This window comes from Carassius auratus, unplaced genomic scaffold (genome assembly GCF_003368295.1).
Source record: "Carassius auratus strain Wakin unplaced genomic scaffold, ASM336829v1 scaf_tig00215268, whole genome shotgun sequence".
NCBI classification, from domain to species: Eukaryota; Metazoa; Chordata; class Actinopteri; order Cypriniformes; family Cyprinidae; genus Carassius; species Carassius auratus.
The window spans coordinates 93876-118878 of NW_020528016.1; the positions used below are offsets into that span (position 1 = coordinate 93876).

Consider the following 25003-nt stretch of genomic DNA (forward strand, 5'->3'; position numbering starts at 1 on the left):
CCTCAAATGCATTTTGGAACCCTTCCAGCAGCTTCGTTGATGCGCTAAATGAGAACAGTTTCGTATATCGAAACGAAATCCCTAAGATTTTGCCAGCATGGTCTGAAGATGATCCACGTCAAATTTGGTGAAAATCTGACTAACGGTCTAGGAGGAGTTCGAAAAAGTAAGTTTTCAACATTAATCAAAATGGCGGACAGGAAGTTCAGCCAAATAAGGAAAACTTTGTATCTATGTTCTCGACTTGACCCAAGGAATCTAAAAAGACCAGCGTCATGTCAATAGCCAGATTTATTCAAAAGTTATTAGCCTTTATTTAAATTGAGTTATAACTGTTGACCACTAGGTGGCGGTGTTTCAAAATATTTTGATTACCTTCAGGGGATGGTGTTGTTGGCACATTCTGAGTTTCGTAATATTACATCAATGCATTTGTTTAGTATTGCATTTTATTTCACAAAACTGTATTGAAGTCAATGATAATTTCATATTTTGTTCTATTATAGCGCCACCAAGAGGCTCAGTCCCACCATTTCTTTTTATGTGTGCTCAGAGTGAGCCCATACATATGTGTGTCAATTTTGGTGAAAATATCTCAATTCACTTCAGAGTTATAGACATTTATATGAAAAAGCACGTAAAAAATGACTGACTCTTGACTTTGATTGAATATTACTACACCTTACCATCAATATTTTGGCATTTGGGCATTGGCGTATAGCTATCGACCTATGTTTCCGAACTTCTGACGGTGGTTTCGTCTCGATCAGACAAGTGGTTTCGAAGATATAGCCAGATGTTTTTTAAGCGCTAAATCACAACGCTACACAAACCGTAAGGCGAAACCTAGCATGTTTGGTATCGTAGGACTCTGTAAGGTTTCAGGAGTCTAATTTGGTGAGTCTCGAGAAAATAAGTCGACCACACCCAAGGTTATAAGCATTTAAAAAAGGATGATCACCACTAGGTGGCGCTGTTTCGAAACTTCTCACACTCCTTCAGGACATTGTGCTGATGACCCATACCATGTTTCGTAACAATCCGTTGATGCGTTCTGAAAATACAGCATTTTAGCACAAAATTCAAAATGGCCGACAGACAAAATGGCCGAAATGGTAACATTTGATATCAGTCGACTCGGCATGTTGCCCTGAATCTAACAAGACCAATGTTATGATTTTTGGACAAACTGTTTAGAAGTTATAAGCAAAAATAGCAATTTTTCATATCTCCGGACCAGTAGGTGGCGCTGCGCCGAAACGCAGCAAGTAGCCTCAGGTCATGCTTATGACATGTACCAGGTTTGGTCTGAATACGATAAATCGTTGCAGAGATACAGCCTTACGACTGTTTTTCTAAGCGTTTCGTAAAATTTGTTTGAGCGTTTTTCGAAAACGGTTTGACGAATCAATTTGATTTGCATAACTTTTGGTCAGCCCTGCCTGAAGATGATCTGGTTCAATTTTTGTGTGAATCGGACAAACCGTCTAGGACGAGTTCGAAAAAGTAGGTTTTTCAAAGAATTCAAAATGGCGGCCAAATTTCTATGACAGAAAATGACGGCATAGGGTGCAATCGAATCGGCATGAGCTCAGAAATCAGAGGAAAAAAGAATTTTGTTGATTGGACTTACGGTTAAAAAGTTATTAACAAAATTAAAGTGAAATTTCGGACAGTTGGTGGCGCTAGAGGGAATGTCTTAGACACACCAAAATTGGTGTACTAAATGTTGGCACTGTCCTCTATCAGAATGTCAAACCAAAACAACTTTCCCGCATTCGGTTCTATGGGCTGCCATAGACTCCCAGTCGGAAGAATAATAATAATAATAATAATAAATATAGCTGCAAGCAGCAATAACGGGGCCAAGCACTACAGAAGCAAGCTTCAGACGAACGGCAGGAATGAGTAATTAAGACAGTTTTAAGATTATTTTAGGCAAAATGGCTTGAAAACTATAAACACAACAACTAGTAATAGGATTTATTGGCTTTTCACGTGTAACCAATAGGTGGCACTGTTACCAAATTAGTTTGTAATGGTCAGTGTGAGGTGACGATGACACATACAAAGTTTGGTGCAAATATGTCAAAGCATTGCAGAGATACAGCCTCAAACGCATTTTGGCACCCTTCCAGCAGATTTTTTGATGCCCTAAATGAGAACCGTTTCTTATATGGACACAAAATCCATAACTTTTTGCCAGAATGGTCCGAAAATGATCCACGTCAAATTTGGTGAAAATCGGACTAACGGTCTAGGTGGAGTTCGAAAATGTAGGTTTTCAACATTAATCAAAATGGCGGACAGGGAGTTCAGCCAAATAAGGTAAACTTTGTCTTTTATGTTCTCGACTTGACCCAAGGAATCTAAAAAGACCAGCATGATGTCAATAGCCAGATTAATTCAAAAGTTATTAGCCTTTATGTAAATTGAGTTATAACCTTTGACCACTAGGTGGCGCTGTTTCAAAATATTTTGAGTACCTTCAGGGGATGGTGTTGTTGACACATTCTGAGTTTTGTAATATTACACCAATGCATTTGTTTAGTAAAGCATTTTATTTCACAAAACTGTATTGAAGTCAATGAGAATTTCATGTTTTGTTCTATTATAGCGCCACCAAGAGGCTCAGTCCAACCATTTTTTTTTATATTTACTCAGAGTGATCCCATACATATGTGTGTCAATTTTGGTGAAAATATCTCAATTCACTTCAGAGTTATGGGCATTTATATGAAAAAGCACGTAAAAATTGACTGACTCTTGACTTTGATTGAATATTACTACCCTTTACTATCAATATTTTGGCATTTGGGCATTGGCGTATAGCTATCGACCTATGTTTCCGAACTTCTGACGGTGGTTTCGTCTCGATCAGACAAGCGGTTTCAAAGATATAGCCAGATGTTTTTTAAGCGCTAAATCACAACGCTACACAAACCGTAAGGCGAAACCTAGAATGTTTGGTATCGTTGGACTCGGTAAGGTTTCAGGAGTCCAATTTGGTGAGTCTCGAGAAAATAAGTCGACCACACCCAAGGTTATAAGCATTTAAATAAGGATGATCACCACTAGGTGGCGCTGTTTCGAAACTTCTCACGCTCCTTCAGGACATTGTACTGATGACCCATACCATTTTTTGTAACAATCCGTTGATGCGTTCTGAAAATACAGCATTTTAGCACAAAATTCAAAATGGCCGACAGTCAAAATGGCCGAGATGGTAAAATTGGATATCAGTCGACTCGGCATGTTGCCCTGAATCTAACAAGACCAATGTTATGATTTTTGGACAAACTGTTTAGAAGTTATAAGCAAAAATAGCAATTTTCCATATCTCCGGACCAGTAGGTGGCGCTGCGCCGAAACGCAGCAAGTAGCCTCAAGTCATGCTTGTTATGACATGTACCAGGTTTGGTCTGAATAGGATAAGTCGTTGCCGAGATACAGCCTTACGACTGTTTTTGTAAGCGTTACGTAAAATTTGTTAGAGCGTTTATCAAAAACGGTTTGACGAATCAATTTGATTTGCATAACTTTTGGTCAGCACTGCCTGAAGATGACCTGGTTCAATTTTCGTGTGAATCGGACAAACCGTCTAGGACGAGTTCGAAAAAGTATGTTTTTAAAAAAATTCTAAATGGCGGCCATATTTCTATGACGGAAAATGACTGTATAGGGTGCAATCGAATTGGCTTGAGCTCAGAAATCAGAGGAAAAAAGAATTTTGTTGATTGGCCTCACGGTTAAAAAGTTAACAAAATTAAAGTGAAATTTTGGACAGTTGGTGGCGCTAGAGGGAATGTCTTAGACACACCAAAATTGGTGTACTTAATGTTGGCACTGTCCTCTATCAGAATGTCAAACCAAAACAACTTTCCCGCATTCGGTTCTATGGGCTGCCATAGACTCCCAGTCGGAAGAATAATAATAATAATAATAATAATAAGAACCGGAACAAAAACAATAGGTGCCTCGCACCTTCGGTGCTTGGCCCCTAATAATAAGAACCGGAACAAAAACAATAGGTGCCTCGCACCTTCGGTGCTTGGCCCCTAATAAGAACCGGAACAAAAACAATAGGTGCCTCGCACCTTCGGTGCTTGGCCCCTAAATATAGCTGCAAGCAGCAATTACGGGGCCAAGCACTCCAACGGCAAATGTAAAAGATAAGCATCGCATGAAGCATCACACCAAATACATTGATGAGCAATAACAGCAATTTTGGAATTATTGTAATTGAAATGGCTAAAAAAAAATCATAATACCACCTCTAGAAGCATGATTACTTGGCTTATCAAGCTTGACCAATAGGTGGCACTGTTATAAAATCAATTTGGTGTACTCTGTGTGACTTTTCAATGACACACACAAAGTTTGGTGTCAATATGCCAAAGCATTCCAGGGATACAGCCTTAAGTGTCATTTTCTCATTGTGCCTCAAATTCGTCACTTTGGTATTCAAAAACGGTTTTATCTATCGACTCAAAATCCATAACTTTGAGTCACCATAGTCTGAAGATCATTTGATTCGAATTTGGTGAAAATCGGACATACGGTTGATGAGGAGTTCGAAAAAGTATGTTTTCAACATAAATCAAAATGGCGGACCGGAAGTTCAGCTTACTATGGCATATTTGGTATCTATGTTATCGGCATAAGCCAGGGAATATTTTGAGCCCAGTTTCATTGCAATAGGCTAATGCATTTAAAAGTTATTAGCATTTTTATAAGTGCAATTATTCATGGTTAATGAATGGTTTATTACTCTTGACCAATAGGTGGCGCTGTTACCAAATTTATGTGGCATGGTCAGTGTGAGGTGGCGATGACACATACAAAGTTTGGTGCAAATATGTCAAAGTGTTGCAGAGATAGAGCCTCAAATGCATTTTGGCACCCTTCCAGCAAATTCGTTGATGCGCTAAATGAGAACCGTTACGTATATCAACACAAAATCCATAACTTTTTGCCAGCATGGTCTGAAGATGATGCACGTCAAATTTGGTGAAAATTGGGCTAACGGTCTAGGAGGAGTTCGAAAAAGTAGGTTTTCAACATTAAGCAAAATGGCGGACAGGAAGTAAGGCCAATTTTCACATTATTGGTATCAATACTCTCGGCATGACCCACAGAATATAGCGAGACCATTTTAATTTTAATAGACAAATTTATTCAAAAGTTATTAGCATTTATGTGATATTTCATTATAACTATTGGCCACAAGGTGGCGCTGCCACCAAACTTTTTGAGTACCTTCAGGGCATGGAGCCGAATATTTTTGTAATTATTTGCGAAACGATACGATGCTGCGTTCAAAAAATACAGCATTTTAAATCATAATTCAAAATGGCCGACGCCTAAAATGGCCGACACAGGAAAATTGGATATCATTTGACTCGACATGACTCACTGAATCTAAAGAGACCAGTTGTGTGATTTTTGGCCAAACCATTCAGTAGTTATAAGCCAAAATATGCATTTTTCATATCTCCTGACCACTAGGTGGCGCTGTGTCGAAACACTGCAGGTAGTCTCAGTTCATGCTTGTTATAACACACGCCAAGATTGGTCTCAATATGACAAACCGTTGCCGGGATATAGCCTCACGTGCATGTTTGCGTGCTTTTCGTCAAATTTGTTTACGTGTCATTCGACAACAGTTGGACGAATCAACTTGAATTCCATAACTTTTTGCCAGCATGGTCTGAAGATGACCTGAGCCAATTTTCGTGGCAATCGGACTAACCGTCTAGGACGAGTTCGAAAAAGTAGGTTTTTCGAATAATTGAAAATAGCGAAAAAACTAAACCTTGCGATTTTTGAATTTTCCATTCGACTCGGCATGAGCCAAGGATTCAGAGGAAAAAAGAATTTCCATTTTCTGGCTTACGGTTCAAAAGTTATTAGCATACAAACATTGAAAGTTTGGACAAGTGGTGGCGCTAGAGAGTAGGAGATAGAGACTTCAAATTTGCTATAGTTAATGTTGGGACTGTCCTCTATCAGTGTGCCAAATTATACAACTTTCCCGCAATCGGTTCTATGGGCTGCCATAGACTTGCGGCGGAAGAAGAAGAAGAAGAAGAAGAATAATAACGCCAACGAAAACAATAGGTGCCTACGCACCTTCGGTGCTTGGCCCCTAATAATAATAACGCCAACGATTACAATAGGTGCCTACGCACCTTCGGTGCTTGGCCCCTAATAACGCCAACGAACACAATAGGTGCCTTCGCACCTTCGGTGCTTGGCCCCTAATAACGCCAACGAAAACAATAGGTGCCTACGCACCTTCGGTGCTTGGCCCCTAATAACGCCAACAAACACAATAGGTGCCTTCGCACCTTCGGTGCTTGGCCCCTAATAATAACGCCAACAAACACAATAGGTGCCTTCGCACCTTCGGTGCTTGGCCCCTAATAATAATAACGCCAACGAAAACAATAGGTGCCTACGCACCTTCGGTGCTTGGCCCCTAATAAGAACGCCAACAAAAACAAGAGGGTCCTACGCACTTTCGGTGCTTGGCCCCTAATAATAATAAACGGAGCAATTCCAAGAGGGTCCTCACACCATCAGTGCTCGGGCCCTAATAAACGGAGCAATTCCAAGAGGGTCCTCGCACCATCGGTGCTCGGGCCCTAATAATAATAATAAACAAAGCAGATACAAGAGGGTCCTCGCACCTCGGTGCTCGGGCCCTAATAATAAACGGAGCAGATACAATAGGGTCCTCACAACTTCGGTGCTCGGGCCCTAATAATAATAATAAACAAAGCAGATACAAGAGGGTCCTCGCACCTCGGTGCTCGGGCCCTAATAAACAGAGCAGATACAATAGGGTCCTCGCACCATCGGTGCTCGGGCCATAATTAAAGCTGCAAGCAGCGATGAACGGGCCCTCGCACCCGGGCTCACCGCCATCGTGTGGCTTTAGTAAAAAGGTGAACGTTGGTTATTTTTAATATTATGAGCAAATTGTGTGTCATTTTTGCCATTTCCATGCGTTGTATTTTAACGAACTCCTCCTAGAGACTTATTCAGATCAACACCAAATTTGGTATGCCTAATCTAAAGGCCTTTGCGATGTTAAATTGGGAAGATTTTGAGTTTTCGTCAAAGGGCGTGTCCGTGGCGGCCTGGCGAATTTCGATGATTCGCCATGAAAAATGAAGTTGCTATAACTCAGACATACAATCTCCAATCTGCCCCAAACCTCACATGGTTGATAAGACTCTGAAACTGAATAGATTGACATGCCCATATTCAGTTATATTCATAGCGCCACCTATTGGCAACAAGAAGTGTCTCAAAGCAGATACAAGAGGGTCCTCGCACCTCCTCGCACCTAATTAACTTTTAGTAAACTACAGTCAGAACAGCGCGAGCGGGAAGCGGCGCACCTCACGCGGGCAGGGCTTATGCTCCAAGAACGGACACTGCACTAGTGCATGGCCGGCTCTAGGTTATTTGGTGCCCAAGGCGAGAGCTTTTTTTTTTTTTTAATGTTCACACAACAACACTTTAAAAGCAACAACCTGTAGGATACAGTGGAAAACAATAGAGAAGCAGCTTTCATAATACGATACATTTAATTAACTTTTTTTTATATAATCCTGCAATTTTGCGCCCCGTCCAGCAGATGGTGCCCCAGGCGGCCGCCTGTGTCGCCTGTCGGCAAAGCCGGCCCTGCACTAGTGATATATAAAATGCACAAACACAGGTCTATTAAATTAAGCAATACTTTTAAGGTAGTGTAATATTTTTCTGACTAACAAATTGGCACAGTAAGGGTATATTTAAATAAAGAAAAAGGAAATTTAAATGAAAAACGAAAAAAAAAACCCCAGAAATTTAAATTAAAGAAAAAAACGAAATTTAAATTAGAAAAAACGAAATTTAAATTAAAGAAAAAACGAAATTTAAATTAGAAAAAAATGAAATTTAAATTAAAGAAAAAACGAAATTGAAATATAAGCTTGAGCGGGGAGTTCTTTGACGTGAGTGAGCAGGAGTAAGTATTCTGATTAATTAATTTGTATAGTATTTTAAAATGTAACGCCAGTACTCCATATTAAGTTAATTGCCTGCGAGCTTCTCCTCCTGTCTGTACGATAATGCGACAGAGAGACGAGTGTTTATGACGCAATCGTTAGCCTATTTTTTACAAAAACTGTTTATACGGGGCCATAATGTAACATAGAAGGTAATGGAGCCCTTTATACATTGTCGTGTATCTTTAGAAATAAATAATGGACAAACGGAGTCTTTAAACGCCTCAGATGTAAAGTTATTCGCTGTCAAAGTGACGCCAAAATGAATGGGAGTCAATGGGAATGCTAACGCAAGTGAAGTTCTGCTAAAAGATGGCAGCCCCCACCCGACTTCAACCTTCGGTGCTTGGCCCCTAATAACGCCAACGAACACAATAGGTGCCTTCGCACCTTCGGTGCTTGGCCCCTAATAACGCCAACAAACACAATAGGTGCCTTCGCACCTTCGGTGCTTGGCCCCTAATAACGCCAACGAAAACAATAGGTGCCTACGCACCTTCGGTGCTTGGCCCCTAATAACGCCAACAAACACAATAGGTGCCTTCGCACCTTCGGTGCTTGGCCCCTAATAATAATAACGCCAACGAAAACAATAGGTGCCTACGCACCTTCGGTGCTTGGCCCCTAATAAGAACGCCAACAAAAACAATAGGTGCCTACGCACTTTCGGTGCTTGGCCCCTAATAATAATAAACGGAGCAATTCCAAGAGGGTCCTCACACCATCGGTGCTCGGGCCCTAATAAACGGAGCAATTCCAAGAGGGTCCTCGCACCATCGGTGCTCGGGCCCTAATAATAATAATAAACAAAGCAGATACAAGAGGGTCCTCGCACCTCGGTGCTCGGGCCCTAATAATAAACGGAGCAGATACAATAGGGTCCTCACAACTTCGGTGCTCGGGCCCTAATAATAATAATAAACAAAGCAGATACAAGAGGGTCCTCGCACCTCGGTGCTCGGGCCCTAATAAACAGAGCAGATACAATAGGGTCCTCGCACCATCGGTGCTCGGGCCATAATTAAAGTAGAGCTGAAACAACGAATCGATTTAATCGATTAAAATCGATTATTAAAATAGTTGTCAACTAATTTAGTAATCGATTCGTCGCTAAATAAATTTTATTTGCCATAAGCGGCTCATTTCGTGCATATTTCAAATCTGCGGTGACCAAAGTGTGGCAGTAATGAGCCACCGGAGGTTTTACTCAGCCAGTACAGCAGGTGAAGTAGCGAATAGCCAATAGCTGGCATCGTTTTATGTCACGTGCTTCCCGAACAGCGGGAAGTGGGAGTACTTTACTTTGAGCCTTCAAAATGAAGAGTAACCTGTAAACTCTGCACTACTGAACTGTTTAAGGGGCAGTTCACATATCGTGTCTTTTGCGTGCTCAAGTTCGTTATTTCCTATGTAGGCGCGCAGTATGCAGTCTCATAATGGAAGCGACGCGGTCGCGACACGCACGCGGTGCGATGCGCCCGTTTTTCCAGGCGTGTCCACACCGCATTCATTTATCCTTTGCTGAAATTTCCGGGTCTTCATGGAGAGGGCACGTCATGGTTGCTTAGCAAAGGCAGACGCCTCAGGGGCGCTTCTGCCCGAGCGCTTTGGAAAGAAGGAGAAAGCGGCGCGACTAGCGTTTTCCACGCGTTTTTAGGTGCGATATGTGAACGGCCCCTAAGAATTTTATTTGTGCAGATTCTCCAGTACAAGGTTGTTTGCAAATGTTTAGTCGTAAAAGCTGATAACATTGCTTTTTAACAGTTAACATTTAAAGCTTTACAAACATGTTATGTGATCAGTTTGTCGTTTACCAGTTCATAATTCAGACTTGCAGCCTAATTATGACTGAATGAGAGAGGTAAATGTTTGAGTATATTTAAAATGCACTTCTTTTCTAAGTATTCACTGCTCTTTTTCACACAGCAGGTTTTTTGTGTGTGTCCCAATTTTTTTTCTGGACAACCTGCTGATGGATTTTACTTTAAATTGTGAGTTCCATTCAGGTTTCATGCCATTGGCACTTTTTTTTTCAAAGGATTGTTTACAATTTCACAGCATAAGCTATAAAGCTTTTTCCCAGTAAATAATAAAATACAATGCACTGCAATTTTATTCTGTTTTATCCTTATACTTCGTGAAAATGTTCTCAAAGATTCCTTAAGCTTTGTTTGGGATGTTAAACTACTTTAGGAGCTCTAAGGACTGCCATGGTGAAAACAATATTTGAAATCTCCTTGTGAATTTTGCTAGAGTATGGGTCAGTGTTTTGATTGCAGAAGAGTTCGACAAAGGATTACTAACATAATAAAACAACTCCAGGTATATTTTTGATGAGGATATGACAATGCAAAATGGTTAAAATCTCTTAAAAATCTATGCTGAATGATAAAGACCCTTTATTAATAATTTACTTGGGGAAAAAATGGAAAAAACTAAAATATAAGTACATAAACCGATTAATCGTAAAAATAATCGACAGATTAATCGATTATCAAAATAATCGTTAGTTGCAGCCCTAAATTAAAGCTGCAAGCAGCGATGAACGGGCCCTCGCACCCGGGCTCACCGCCATCGTGTGGCTTTAGTAAAAAGGTGAACGTTGGTTATTTTTAATATTATGAGCAAATTGTGTGTCATTTTTGCCATTTCCATGCGTTGTATTTTAACGAACTCCTCCTAGAGACTTATTCAGATCAACACCAAATTTGGTATGCCTAATCTAAAGGCCTTTGCGATGTTAAATTGGGAAGATTTTGAGTTTTCGTCAAAGGGCGTGTCCGTGGCGGCCTGGCGAATTTCGATGATTCGCCATGAAAAATGAAGTTGCTATAACTCAGACATACAATCTCCAATCTGCCCCAAACCTCACATGGTTGATAAGACTCTGAAACTGAATAGATTGACATGCCCATATTCAGTTATATTCATAGCGCCACCTATTGGCAACAAGAAGTGTCTCAAAGCAGATACAAGAGGGTCCTCGCACCTCCTCGCACCTAATTAACTTTTAGTAAACTACAGTCAGAACAGCGCGAGCGGGAAGCGGCGCACCTCAAGCGGGCAGGGCTTATGCTCCAAGAACGGACACTGCACTAGTGCATGGCCGGCTCTAGGTTATTTGGTGCCCAAGGCGAGAGCTTTTTTTTTTTTTTAATGTTCACACAACAACACTTTAAAAGCAACAACCTGTAGGATACAGTGGAAAACAATAGAGAAGCAGCTTTCATAATACGATACATTTAATTAACTTTTTTTTATATAATCCTGCAATTTTGCGCCCCGTCCAGCAGATGGTGCCCCAGGCGGCCGCCTGTGTCGCCTGTCGGCAAAGCCGGCCCTGCACTAGTGATATATAAAATGCACAAACACAGGTCTATTAAATTAAGCAATACTTTTAAGGTAGTGTAATATTTTTCTGACTAACAAATTGGCACAGTAAGGGTACATTTAAATAAAGAAAAAGGAAATTTAAATGAAAAACGAAAAAAAAAAAACCAGAAATTTAAATTAAAGAAAAAACGAAATTGAAATAAGAAAAAACTAAATTTAAATAAGAAAAAAATTAATTAAGTTAATTAAAAAACGAGATTAATTTAGATTAATAATAACGGGTAAAAATGCTTATACATTTTGTTTCTATTATTCTATTTTCCACAATGTCAAAGCAACAAAACACAAGCTCAGACATGCACTTCGGTCCATACAAACTCCGCTGTTCTGCGCTCTAGCCAGAGAACACTCCTGTTGCTGGAACAGGCGTCGGTTCTATTTCTAGCATGCACGCGTTTACCGCTTGGCTCGAGCGCACCTGAGATGCGTGTCTCAGTGTGCAAACTCCAACCTGTTAAATGGGAGCCGAAATAAAAACGGCCACGCAGCTGAGACGCTCACACAGCAAGTGTGTCGCTGGCCTTATTCAAGGGGGAATGAGAACCGTTTTGCGGGAGATCCCAGGTGTGCAAAAATAAATAAATAAATAAATAATAATTATATTCGAATGTCAAATTTTCAAATCGAATACCAACCCACCGAACGAATATTCGGGTCCGTTCCATATTTATTTATTTTTAAATCTAACGAGAAAAAAAGCAAATGAGGCGCACAGGCACAGCATTTCTAACAGTAGGCACTATGAATAGGCTACGTACTACTTATCAGTCCATTCTTCATTAAAACTACAGTTCTCTGAATCAACTTTTCGCTTAAGGCTCTTTGAGAGTGCCATTTTTTCCATTTAAATATATTCAAAAGGCCTTTCTTGTAGTGTTCTCCACAAACTACGACCTGCATGTGACAGTGATGGACAGCTTGACAGCCTCACAAATATGAAGCCTAAAATATCGCTATCGCGCCCTGGTGGCTCGCTGCAGTACAGGTAATATGTAAAAAATAACATAAATTTGGAATTAGAATTAGTATATCAAATAATGACATATTAGGATACAATTCAATTTTATATTACGAGTATCTGGCCCTTACAGTGTCTGCAGAGAAAAATTATGGCCCTTTGACAAATATAGTTGATGACCCCTGCCATGCATGCAACGTCAACTGGCGGCCCGCGGGCCCGGCCCCCAGAATAATACTGAATTCAGGAATAGCCTTGTAAGAGGAAAAAACTTAGGGCTGGTCCGAATACCATTTTTTGAGCTATGAAGCTTCGGTAGTAATTAACATATTTTTCTCTCTAGTAAAGGCAGGAATCTGTGTCTGTATCTGTATGTCCGTTTGCATTTTTTTTTATTTCGAGAACCGTTCATCCAATCGGCTTCACAAGGGAGTGCAGTGTCGCATTTGGTGCAATATAGATGGACACGCAAGACGCAACACATTCAGAATTAATTAACTTTTAGTAAACTACAGTCAGAACAGCGCGAGCGGGAAGCGGTGCACCTCACGCGGGCAGGGCTTATCAGGGGGCAAGGAACTCGACCGGAAGTTGAAGTCGGGTGGGGGCTGCCATCTTTTAGCAGAACTTCACTTGCGTTAGCATTCCCATTGACTCCCATTCATTTTGGCGTCACTTTGACAGCGAATAACTTTACATCTGAGGCGTTTAAAGACTCCGTTTGTCCATTATTTATTTCTAAAGATACACAACAATGTATAAAGGGCTCCATTACCTTCTATGTTACATTATGGCCCCGTATAAACAGTTTTTGTAAAAAATAGGCTAACGATTGCGTCATAAACACTCGTCTCTCTGTCGCATTATCGTACAGACAGGAGGAGAAGCTCACAGGCAATTAACTTAATATGGAGTACTGGCGTTACATTTTAAAATACTATACAAATTAATTAATCAGAATACTTACTCCTGCTCACTCACTTCAAAGAACTCCCCGCTCAAGCTCGCTGTCTCTGCAAGATTAACGATGGCAGTTTTCACGCACAGCCACTTAGAAGATTTACATCTGTCAGACAGGTTGCTGACGTCGTCAAGCTTCGTTTGAGTCTGCGCGTCAGAAACGGAAGTGCTAAAAAATGCTAAAAATGGGCTTCACTTCTCTCAATTGAGTTCCAATGGGGTCGCTGTGTCCATTTCTTTTACTGTCTATGGGGCTTATGCTCTAAGAATGGGACACTGCACTAGTGATATAAAATGCACCCACACAGGTCTATTAAATTAAGCAATACTTTTAAGGTAGTCTAATATTTTTCTGACTAACAAATTGGCACAGTAAGGGTAGATTTAAATAATAAAAAAAAGAAATTTAAATTAAATAAAAAACGAAATTTTAATTAGAAAAACAATTTAAATTAAAGAAAAAACAAAATTAATTAGAAAAAAACGAAATTTAAATAAAGAAAAAAACGAAATTTAAATAAAGAAAAAAAAAGAAATTAAGTTAAATTAAAAACGAGATTAATTTAGATTAATAATAACGGGTAAAAATGCTAATACATTTTGTTTCTATTATTCTATTTCCCACAATGTCAAAACAACTGTAGTAAACCTAGACAGGAGACTTTGTTGTGGCTAGAGGAATCTACTCTACAGACCAAGCAACACCACAGGGGTAGAAACAGTAATCTTTATTTTATATAATTCATGCAGTTACCAAACATGTCAGACGGGGTCAGGTTCTGAAAGTCCCAAGCACTAATGTTAAACAAATCTGGGCGAACAACACCACCATGGAAGCTGCTAAACAGAGAACCGCAATAAATAGGCCATAAAAAACATAGCGCACATGTGATAAATAGGCGAAAGCTATGAAACACATATCACCCCCGCAGGACACAGCACACGTTCACACAACACGTCACCGTCCCACAAAAGACGCCATCAGACTGCCACATAAGAATTTAGTTCATCATAACCCTCCCACCCAATCATTAAATGGATACTGCTAAGTTTAAAATTACATACACACACACACACATAAAGAGTTAAAAACTTAACTCTCCCGGGATGCGCGACCCTCCCCCGGGGTCTAGGCTTTGCGCTGGTCGGTAGAGAGGAAAAAGCAGACACCAGTCCAGCGCTCGCGAGGCCTCCGACTGTAGCGAAAACGGAGCCCCCCTTTTCTGAGAAGCCGCGTCGCCTAACGCACTCCTATGCCCGGCCTTATCTACAGGTTAGCCCGCTAACTATCTTCACCGCCGGCAGCCCTCAACAGCATGCGAACGGCACCCACCCCCCAACCTTGAGTGCAGCTCGGCATTTAGCAAAAACACTGCTTCCCAGAACATCTCACGTGTCGCTATGCCTCTCTATTTATTGTTCTCTCTCCTTCACGCTAATCAATGGTCAGGTGCAACAATTATTTACTCAACCCCATCTTCCTTCAAATCCCTCCCGCCCACACGCAATCATAACAATGCATTTTTACCACGTCACTTCATTACACAACAAAACACAAGCTCAGACATGCACTTCGGTCCATACAAACTCCGCTGTTCTGCGCTCTAGCCAGAGAACACTCCTGTTGCTGGAACACGGGTCGTTCTATTTCTAGCATGCACGCGTTTACCGCTTGGCTCAAGCGCGCCTGAGACGCGTGTCTCAGTGTGCAAACTCCAACCTGTTAAATGGGAGCCGAAATAAAAAATGGACAGGCCACGCAGCTGAGACGCTCACACAGCCAGTGTGTCGCCTTATTCAAGGGGGAATGAGAACCGTTTCGCGGGGATCCCAGATGTGCAAAAAAATTAAATAAAATAATAATAATATTCGAATGTCAAATTCAAGAAAAAAAAGCTAATGAGGCACACAGGTACAGCATTTCTAACAGTAGGCACTATGAATACGTACTTATCAGTCCATTCTTCATTAAAACTACAGTTCTCTGAATCAACTTTTCGCTTAAGGCTCTTTGAGAGTGCCATTTTTTCATTTAAATATATTCAGAAGGACTTTCTTCTAGTGTTCTCCACATATGACCTGCATGTGACCGTGATGGACAGCTTGACAGCCTCACAAATATGAAGCCTAAAATATTGCAATCGCCCCCTGGTGGCTCGCTGCAGTACAGGTAATATGTAAAAAAATAACATAAATTTGTAATTAGAATTAGTATATCAAATAATAACATATTAGGATACAATTCGAATTGTATTTTATATTACGAGTATCTGGCCCTTACATGGACTGTCCGTGACGTCACCCATTACTATAGATATAGACGGCTGGTCCGGGAACGCCCCGTCACGTGATGTGAATTTAGCCCGGGTTTTCTGTACCTCCAATAAACTAACAAATTATGAATTGAAGTTCTACATCCTTCCTAATAAACATACAGAGCCGGAAAGGATGACAAAATGGCTACAAGCAATAAGTTGTGAGGATGATCAAGGGAAGTTGTGGAATCTCAAGACTAAGCATGTGTATGTGTGCAGTCGGCATTTCCAATCACAGGCAGGCTATATTAACATCGTGTTCATTATTAACGTTATCAAAACTGAATATTAAAGTTAAAAGAGACTACAATTGTTCTACGTGTCTTTGGGAATGAGTGCTCAATATGTGCATTTTTGTCATTCAAATACACACGATGTTCGCAGTGTTTTCCCCCACGCCGACTCTGCCCTCGCCACGCCCCCAGCTATGACAAGATGTCAACTGTATCTATAGTAAATGCTTAGTAGCTAGCCAGGTTTTTTTTTTTTTTTTTTTTTTTTTTTGGCGTTTTTATTACAAATTATAGCCTATAGCCACATTTTTACTATGGTTAGTGTAGCACAACGTTGTTTTTACCATGGTTTAACTAGTAACCAATAACCATGTTTTTTTTCTTATTTTATATATACATTTTCATGTTATATATTTATTTTACGGCATGTATTTGTGAAAGGGTTTAAGCAACCGCAACACACAGAATAACACATTACAATGCACTTTGTGGTGTATTTTGCCGGTTCTCCAAAGAGTCGAACTCAGTCAGGGATTTTTCTCTCAGAAGAAAAGACTTTATTTTAAGCAAAGCCGAGAGGTCCTTGCAAGGAGATCTCCCGAAATGCTAGGTTGCATCTCATTATATACCCTATACAGGGCGTTTCCAAATAGTCAAACTTTTCCTTATGCTTGCAATTTTGATCCCTCCCTAGGGAGGAGAGGCCCCTACTTGCTTTGGTATAACGAAAGGCCCTTTCTGGCCATATGTTTCTCCTCAGTTCTGAACATTCCAGCACGTAAGCATATTCCTTTTTATATCCATTACCTATAGGATTATAATGGAAAAACAACTAGCAACAAAAATGGCTTGATTCACATTGATTATTCTTGATTGATTAAAATCTTACTAATATAAATCTTCCACAACTTCAGTGGACCTTTTTTGTCATCGTTACAAATATTTTTAATAGATCAATAATAAAGTATTTTTTAAATAAAGCTTTTACTCATCATTTAGATCATGATATTTAAGCTGCCTACTGCTTACTGCATGCTACTATCTCTGTAAGCCTTTTTTTTTGGCACTCACCCCCTCCCAACTCGTCCTTCTTTACACTATTGTGTTTTTTTTGTTGTGTTTCTAGACACAATAGGTAATTCCCTAGAGCAGTCCATTGAGGGACGTTACCTTAACATGAGGCAGCAGAAGCAGGCATTTTTGGGCACTATTTTTACCTTCTGCTTCATGTCTTTACAGATAGTGGCAAGTTCCATCACCACATGCGGAGGAAAATTGCTGAGAGCAAGAGACTGCTATTGAAAGACATAGAGACCTATAATAGTCATGACCCTGCCATGCCAACTGATGTTAATGAAGCGGAGCAGTCGCTATAAGGAGACAACCCATCCCCAACATGGCCGTGGGAGGTTCATGGTAGCGGTAAGCAGAGCTTCCTGAGGCCTCTGATTTATTTTGTAAAGACTCAAGTCATAATTGTTATTTATACATTTTCTTTACCTCTGTTGTAGCACAAATCGAAGACAAGTTAACCTTTTTTAACAAAACCATGCTGAAAATGAGACTGGAGGAGGAAAGGACAATACTTGTTCATATGATGGCCCAGCACTGCTCATGGATGCAGTAGTTGCAGGCAACTCTTAAAAGAAAAACTTCAGAGGAAGGCAAGTTTCAACTTTGTAATCATACCAATCAAACAAGGAAGTGATGGTGATAAGGAAGGACACCAAACTTTAATTTTACCTACAAGAGACATATCTTACTAGAAAGCAGTTGAAAAACATTACACTGACCATCTTATTTTGGTGGCTTATATCAAATATTACAAAGCACGTGGGTATGCATTGGTAATTTGGATTTGTTTTTCACTTTTAACTTACAGACAACTGAATCAAGGGCTCTGCAGAAGATGACTGTCTGAAGTTTCGGATACACTGAAAGAAGCACTCCTTCAATACACGGCTGTTTTAGGCCCCCAGGGCTCTGCTATAGAGCGGGAAGATAAACAGGAGAATGAAAGTGATTTCAGAAGTTCAGACAACAGTGAAAATGAAGAGGAGTGCAGGTAATGAATATGTGAAAAGTGTCATTTTTTTAATTCCCTTAATTTCTGTAACCAGTCAAATTGAGTAAGATAAAATTAATATTTTAATTATTTATTCTTTATTTGACAGGGACAATGGACAATAAAGTATTACCCCAGAATTAGCTACAGAGCTAAATTTAATCTGCTGTCCCTGGGCAGGAGTACACCAAATTATCAATAACATACAAATTAAACATGGTAGAATACAAGAAGTATAAAAACATATTCAAAAGTCATTAACTTGTATAATCAATGAACACAAACCTGACTTGCCTTTAAAAATATTTTCAAATGTAATTTAACACTGTCTAATATCAGTTGGTAAACTATTCCAATTGTTAACAGCTTTTACAGAAAAAGCTGATCGTCCAAAATCAGTTTTTCTAAAATGCGCTTCACAGTCACCTCTTAACGAGGCTCTTGTCTGTCTTATGCTGTCATTCCGCAATGAAACAAACATCTGGAGTTGGAGGTGCAAGATCATTCACAATTTTATACATTAAACTACAATCGTGAAATATTACAAAGTTTTTAGAAAAGTAAAGAGATTATGTTTTTGAATTATAAGACAATGATGATGTCTGTCAGGTTTCTTATCAAACACTTTTATAGCACGTTTGTATAAACTATGTAAAGGTCTAAGAGTAGATTTTCCTGCTTGGGACCATGAAGTGATACAGAAAGAGAAGTGAGGAAAGATTAAAGAGTGCAGAAAGATTCTTGCAGCTTTTGCTGAAAGTTGACTCTGTAAAAATTAAAAATTTCTAAGTACTACATTTGTTTTCCAGAGTTTGAATAAGGACATGTTTAATGTCTACTCCTTGGTCTGTTTGTGTCTGTGTCTCTCAGGGAGGAGCTACCGGGCAGGTGTCTGTAATCGCTTGATTGTGGCCTGGGCAGTGTAAAAGGACTTCATGGCTGCCATTCCGGGTTCCTTCTCTCCTGTGTCACATTGCTTTGCTTTTTGTTTGCCTTTTTGGCAATGCCACACTTTCATTTCATACCATATAATTTATACAGATTTTTGCTTATTTCTCATTTTTCATCTCATAAATTTACTGTAATAAATTACTATTTTTTTGTATCTTTATCCATGTGTGGTCTTCCATTTCATGTTGCCTGAGCAAAAAGGATCATGGTCAGGGTTACACTATTGTTCAACTTTTCTGGACTCGTAAGGTTTATATATGAGCTAAGTAAAATCACACCTTACAAATTCCCTGACTCTATATCACTCTCAAGAAATCTAAAATTTTCCAATCTTATGCGAAACAAACCCACAACCTTGCACTGCTTACGCAATGCCATACCACTTGAGCCACTGGAACACTAAAAAATATGTGCCACATGCTGACATTTCATTAAATAATAGGTCTAACACCTACCTAGGCCTGTCTGGCCAATATGGGTGTCTGAATTGTAGTTTATAAGTATATCCAGTGCATTGAAATTGTCACGGCAGGTAAGGTCGGTGAAACTGGGTTTATCTCAGCAAAGAACTTGTACATAGCCCCATATTGTAGACTGAGAAACCAACTTTACAGGTGATACATTTTGGCCTCTTTACCAATGAAGGACAGCTGAATCAACCACCAAAACCCTATATTTTTCTAAAAGCCTATAGCCTGAAAATGGGAAACATGCTAGTGACATGTTAGTCACATGCTAATCATGCTAGAAACATGCTAGAGACATGCTAGTGGCATGCTAATGCTAGAAACATGCTAGTGGCATGCTAATCATGCTAGAAACATGCTTACAACCTGCTAGTAACTTGCTAATCATGCCAAGAACATGCTAGTAACTTGCTAATCATGCTAGCGACATGCTAGTCACTTGCTAATCAAGCTAAGAATATGCTAATCATGCTAGAAACATGCTAGCAACATGATAGTAACTTGCTAATCATGTTAACGACATTCTAGTAACATGCTAATCATGCTATTGATTTGCTAAAAGCATGCTAATCATGCTAACAACATACTAGTAACTTTGATAATCATGTTAATAACATGCTAGTCACTTACTAGTAATGTTAACAATATGCTAATCACTTTTTAAACTTCTTAAACTTTTTTCATTTTTCAAACTTTTTTAACTTTCTGGTCAGGCTTTCTCAAGCCAACATAAAGTTTGTCTTGACAAACTTTTTTATCTAGTTTTTCTATGCTATTTATAAAAAATGTCAAATTACTGCAGTGATGACAAAGGGAATTTAGGCATCACAGCATTATGCTGATAAAATATTACAAATGTTATTTTTGAGATGACAGTTGAGGAAAAGGTAGATTTGACCAAGTCATGGGAAATACCATAAACTGTGCATATTTAAATCTCTACTGTAATCTAGCATTCACAATATAAACTGGTGTTACATAAAGGCAAATCATAAAAAATCCGGAAGTGGACAATTAGTAGTTCACCGAAAGATACATAAAGAATTAAAAAACATTAACAGAGATTTGTTTTTAAACAAGGGACTTACTTAACTCACTGTAAATATTTGTGACATAGTATTTATGACACAAAGGACCTTTTATCAGGCAATGATAAAACACCTCAAACAAGTACTGGCCCATTAACCAGCCTCAACAATTTATCGGTCTGTCATTATTCAAGACCAGTTAAACATTCTTGGAAGCACAGAAAATCAGACATGGCTGCAATTTTTAAACCAATTGTTTATTTTAAGATTATAAAACACTTTAACCTTACAAAAAAAATCATTAGAAAATATTGAAAACTGATATGATCCTGGAGAAATGTATCAAAAGATGGAAAACCTGGCTGTTAACAGACATGGGTTAATCAAACAGTGTCAGAACAACAGATTGCAGATTTTAATTCTGAGACCTTATCGCTATTCAGTGTAGACTGCATTTGCTCCAATTTATGATTTGCATTCTCATAAAGGAGGCAAAATTATACACTGACCTGAAACAAAAAGCTTCTTCAAAATAAGATGGATGGTAACTAAAGTACTTCTTATACGCAGGTAAAATATGCAATATGCAAATAAAATATCAAAAGCTTCTTTGTAGATCAATAAATGATTCACAAGTATTCAAGCATTTTCCAGGTTTCCATTTTGTTTATAACAAACACACACTACTTGTGGTCCACTGCTCAAAACACAGAACTTCTAAACACACTAAACTACATTACGCAAGGACACACATGCTCCAATCTGTTTACACAATGTTCAGCAGCCACAGGTGAGGCACTTGGTTGCACAAAAAAGCAGATGATAATCTATGGTTCTCCATCAAGCATGGATCCCTATGAAAGACAGAGAGAAAATGAAAACTCATTAAAACTCACATATATTCATTCTGAGAAAGCATGCAAACATTAGTCTTGATTTTGAACTTCATTCTCAAAAAAAAAAACGTATATATGCATATGTATGTGTCACAGTGTGTCTGGTCTGTGTATCACTGGGTGTCCACTAGAGGTCTCACTTCCCCTTATCGTCACTGTTCATTGTTTTCAGCCGTTTCCACTTTCATCGTTTGTACATGTCTATAAATACCTGGTTTGTTTCTGTCTTTGTCATGGAGTCCTTGTTTAATGTCGATGTTCCCTGCTTTCTGTAGTCTGACCCTGGTAGTGTATTCTTGTCTGTTTTCTTGTTTGTTTTGGATCTTCTGGTTTTGACCCGGCCTGGCTTGTTGACCCCTTTGGATTTCCAGCGGTATGCCAATTCACGCTTCTTCCCCAGCCATCAAGCGGGAGAGAGGTGGTCGCTTGAGCCAGTCACCGATTACCCTCCAGAGCCAAGTCAAGTCACTGGGTAGTCTGCTGCTCCGTTCTGGGGGACTCCTGTCTCAACCACAGGGGCATGTTGGTCATCTGCTCCGCCCTGGGGGACTTTGACGTTGACCACGAGGACGTGGTGGTCATCCACTCCGCCCTGGGGGACTCTGGCGGTGACCACGTGGACGTGGTGGTCTTCCGCTCCGCCCTGGAGGGCTCTGGCTTTGACCACAAGGCCGTGGTGGTCTTCCGCTCCGCCCTGGAGGGCTCTGGCCTTGACCACAAGGCCGTGGTGGTCTTCCGCTCCGCCCTGGAGGGCTCTGGCCTTGACCACAAGGCCGTGGTGGTCTTCCGCTCCGCCCTGGAGGGCTCTGGCTTTGACCACAAGGCCGTGGTGGTCTTCCGCTCCGCCCTGGAGGGCTCTGGCCTTGACCACAAGGCCGTGGTGGTCTTCCGCTCCGCCCTGGAGGGCTCTGGCCTTGACCACACGGCTGTGGTGGTCCTCTGCTCCGCCCTGGTGGGTGCCTCAACATGCCCTTTATGGACTTCTGTTTTGTGTATTTGAGTTCTGTTATGTTTCTGTCTGTTCCCCTTAGTTTGTCTGGCCCTCCTTCCCTCCCCCTGAACCTCCTCCGGTCCTCCTCCCTCCTGGTCCTTTTTTGTTCTGTTTGAGGTGTCTGAGGAGCATCTGGTAGCTGCTCCTTAGAGGGGGGGTTATGTCACAGTGTGTCTGGTCTGTGTATCACTGGGTGTCCACTAGAGGTCTCACTTCCCCTTATCGTCACTGTTCATTGTTTTCAGCTGTTTCCACTTTCATCGTTTGTACATGTCTATAAATACCTGGTTTGTTTCTGTCTTTGTCACGGAGTCCTTGTTTAATGTCTATGTTCCCTGCTTTCTGTAGTCTGACCCTGGTAGTGTATTCTTGTCTGTTTTCTTGTTTGTTATGGATCTTCTGGTTTTGACCCGGCCTGGCTTGTTGACCCATTTGGATTTGCCCTAAAATAAACTGCATACCTGCATTTGGATCTCTCCTTGTTTTCTGTGTCGCCTCACGTAACCGTATGTATAGACAATTTTACATAATCAAAAATTGTGATTTATACTTTGTTTTGTTCATTTGGCATTGATTGCATTAATCTCATTTAAGTATCTTTGTTAACATACAATGAATAAGTTAGTATATATAGTCCATAGGGACATGAAGTTATTTTATGTAACTTGTGCACATAACTGCTTTAGGTTGAATGTCAACATTTAAGGGGAAACTGTGTACCAGGGATGGGCAGTTTTTGAGAGTAACCAGGCATCTACTATGAGATGTACATGAGATGTGCATGTGTTATGATGTGATTGTGCACTGAGCAACATGATTGGCTCAAAGGTCCTAGTCTTTCCTTCAATGTATCTTTTTACATTCTATAAAAAGTGGGCTGTAAGTCTGTGTGTTATCTCTATGCATACAGACTCGGAAACTGTGTGTAAACCAGATCATTCTCTGCAGAGAATTAAAGCAATACAAAGACAAAAGTCTGTTTGGTTTTTCATTCTCAGTCTCTACAAATTGTTATTGAATTAGAATTTCCACAACAACTTGTACAAATAAAAATACATTTTTAAACAAATATACATTACACATTGCATTTTATATAAGTTTGCATATTTTCCAAGTGATAGTCACACACACACACACACACACACACACACACACGTTTCCTTATTTTAAAAAAAATTAAAAGATATTTTGAAAAAAGTTTTTGTCTTACCTTTTTCACATGTGCTTCCCTGCTTCTCCTGTGCAAAGCTGAGTCTGTTCTGCTCGACAGCTGTGCCGTTGGACTCTGGGCTTCTGCTGTATGGAGGACTGCTCTCCCCATTCTGATGCCATTTCCAGATGCTGCTGGGCCAGTTTTAGGTGTCTACGCAGGCGGTCAATTTCTCTCAACGATGACTTGTCACCAAAAGACTCCTGACCTGAGTCCAAGTTATACTCTGGTTTCAATCCAATGGACAGCTTGTCTTTTTTCAGTGCAGTGGGGTATCCTGGTCGGGCTGTGGGCACCTGTCTGCATATGGCGTCACGGGGGTGTGCAACGCTCTGGTGGTGCATGCATCGCCGAAAAGCATCACAGATTCCACTGAGGCCAAAATGAAGAATCTCCAGTACCGTGAGAGACAAGCAGAGACCGCTAACTGCATACATGATCAGCAGGAAGATCGTTTTCTCCGTGGGACGTGACACAAAACAGTCCACCTTGTGAGGGCAGGGGCTGCGAGTGCACACATACTTGGGGTCGACCTTAAAATCATACAGGGTATACTGGCCAAAGAGAAAACCAACCTCGAAAACAACCCGAGATAGAAGCTGAAGGATGTACACTTTCATGAGGCCGTCCCTCTTTATCCTCCTCCGACCATCGTGTTTAGGGGCAGGCTTCACAGGAGCTCTCTCTTTCTCGGGAAGGATCTCCTCCATCATTATGGGATCTTCCTTACCACTGTCCTCAGCCTCCTCATAATCACGGTTAGCTCCACATTCAATCATGAGAATGCGTTTCCTGTTACTCGGCTTGTACTCATCATCATTCATACGAGCGATCTTGTGCATAGCAAAGCCTAGGTACATAATAGTTGGGGTTGTGGTCAAAATGATCTGAAAAACCCAAAACCTTACATGAGAGAGTGGTGCAAACGCATCATAGCAGACATTTTCACAACCAGGTTGAATGGTGTTACAGACAAAGTTGCTCTGTTCATCATAGTATATTGATTCTCCCCCAACAACAGTCAACACAATGCGGAAGATGATAAATAGTGTGAGCCAGATCTTGCCCACAAAGGTGGAGTGGTTGGAGATTTCATCCAACAGCTGCGTAAGAAAGCTCCAGCTCATTGTGCTTTGAGAAGAACCACTGTCTCAGTCCTTCAAGAGAACAAGACATTAACTTTTAGAAATTGAAAATGGTACCAAAAAGAGAATAAAACATAAGTACATTTCATCCAATAATACAGCATGAATATAGCCTACCTACAACAACTGACAAAAGTTGACTATTCTGAGATGAGGTGCTGATTCAATGTTAAGAACTCAAAATCATGAACAAGACATTTACAGCTTTCCATGCATCTGAGCAAAAATGTCAATGAACAATCTGTACGAGGTGCTTTACTCTCAGGAAAAAGTTTGTATAGAGATCGCTAATGTGTCGTCATCACGACGTATTCCCAGTGGTGAACGCAAA

The 25003-nt window shown here is 40.3% G+C and overlaps 1 long non-coding RNA gene and 1 pseudogene across 1 annotated transcript in view; one reads left to right on the forward strand and one right to left on the reverse strand.

Moving 5' to 3' along the window:
* LOC113094174 (uncharacterized) overlaps positions 1-17581 on the forward strand; it is a 62729-nt gene extending 45148 nt beyond the window's left edge. Inside the window, exons 2-3 of the long non-coding RNA XR_003287997.1 lie at positions 17159-17341; positions 17431-17581. This is a non-coding gene — a long non-coding RNA (uncharacterized LOC113094174). The remainder of the gene's footprint in view (positions 1-17158; positions 17342-17430) is intronic.
* Positions 17582-20720: 3139 nt separating this feature from the next.
* Positions 20721-25003, reverse strand: LOC113094176 (gap junction gamma-1 protein-like; annotated as a pseudogene).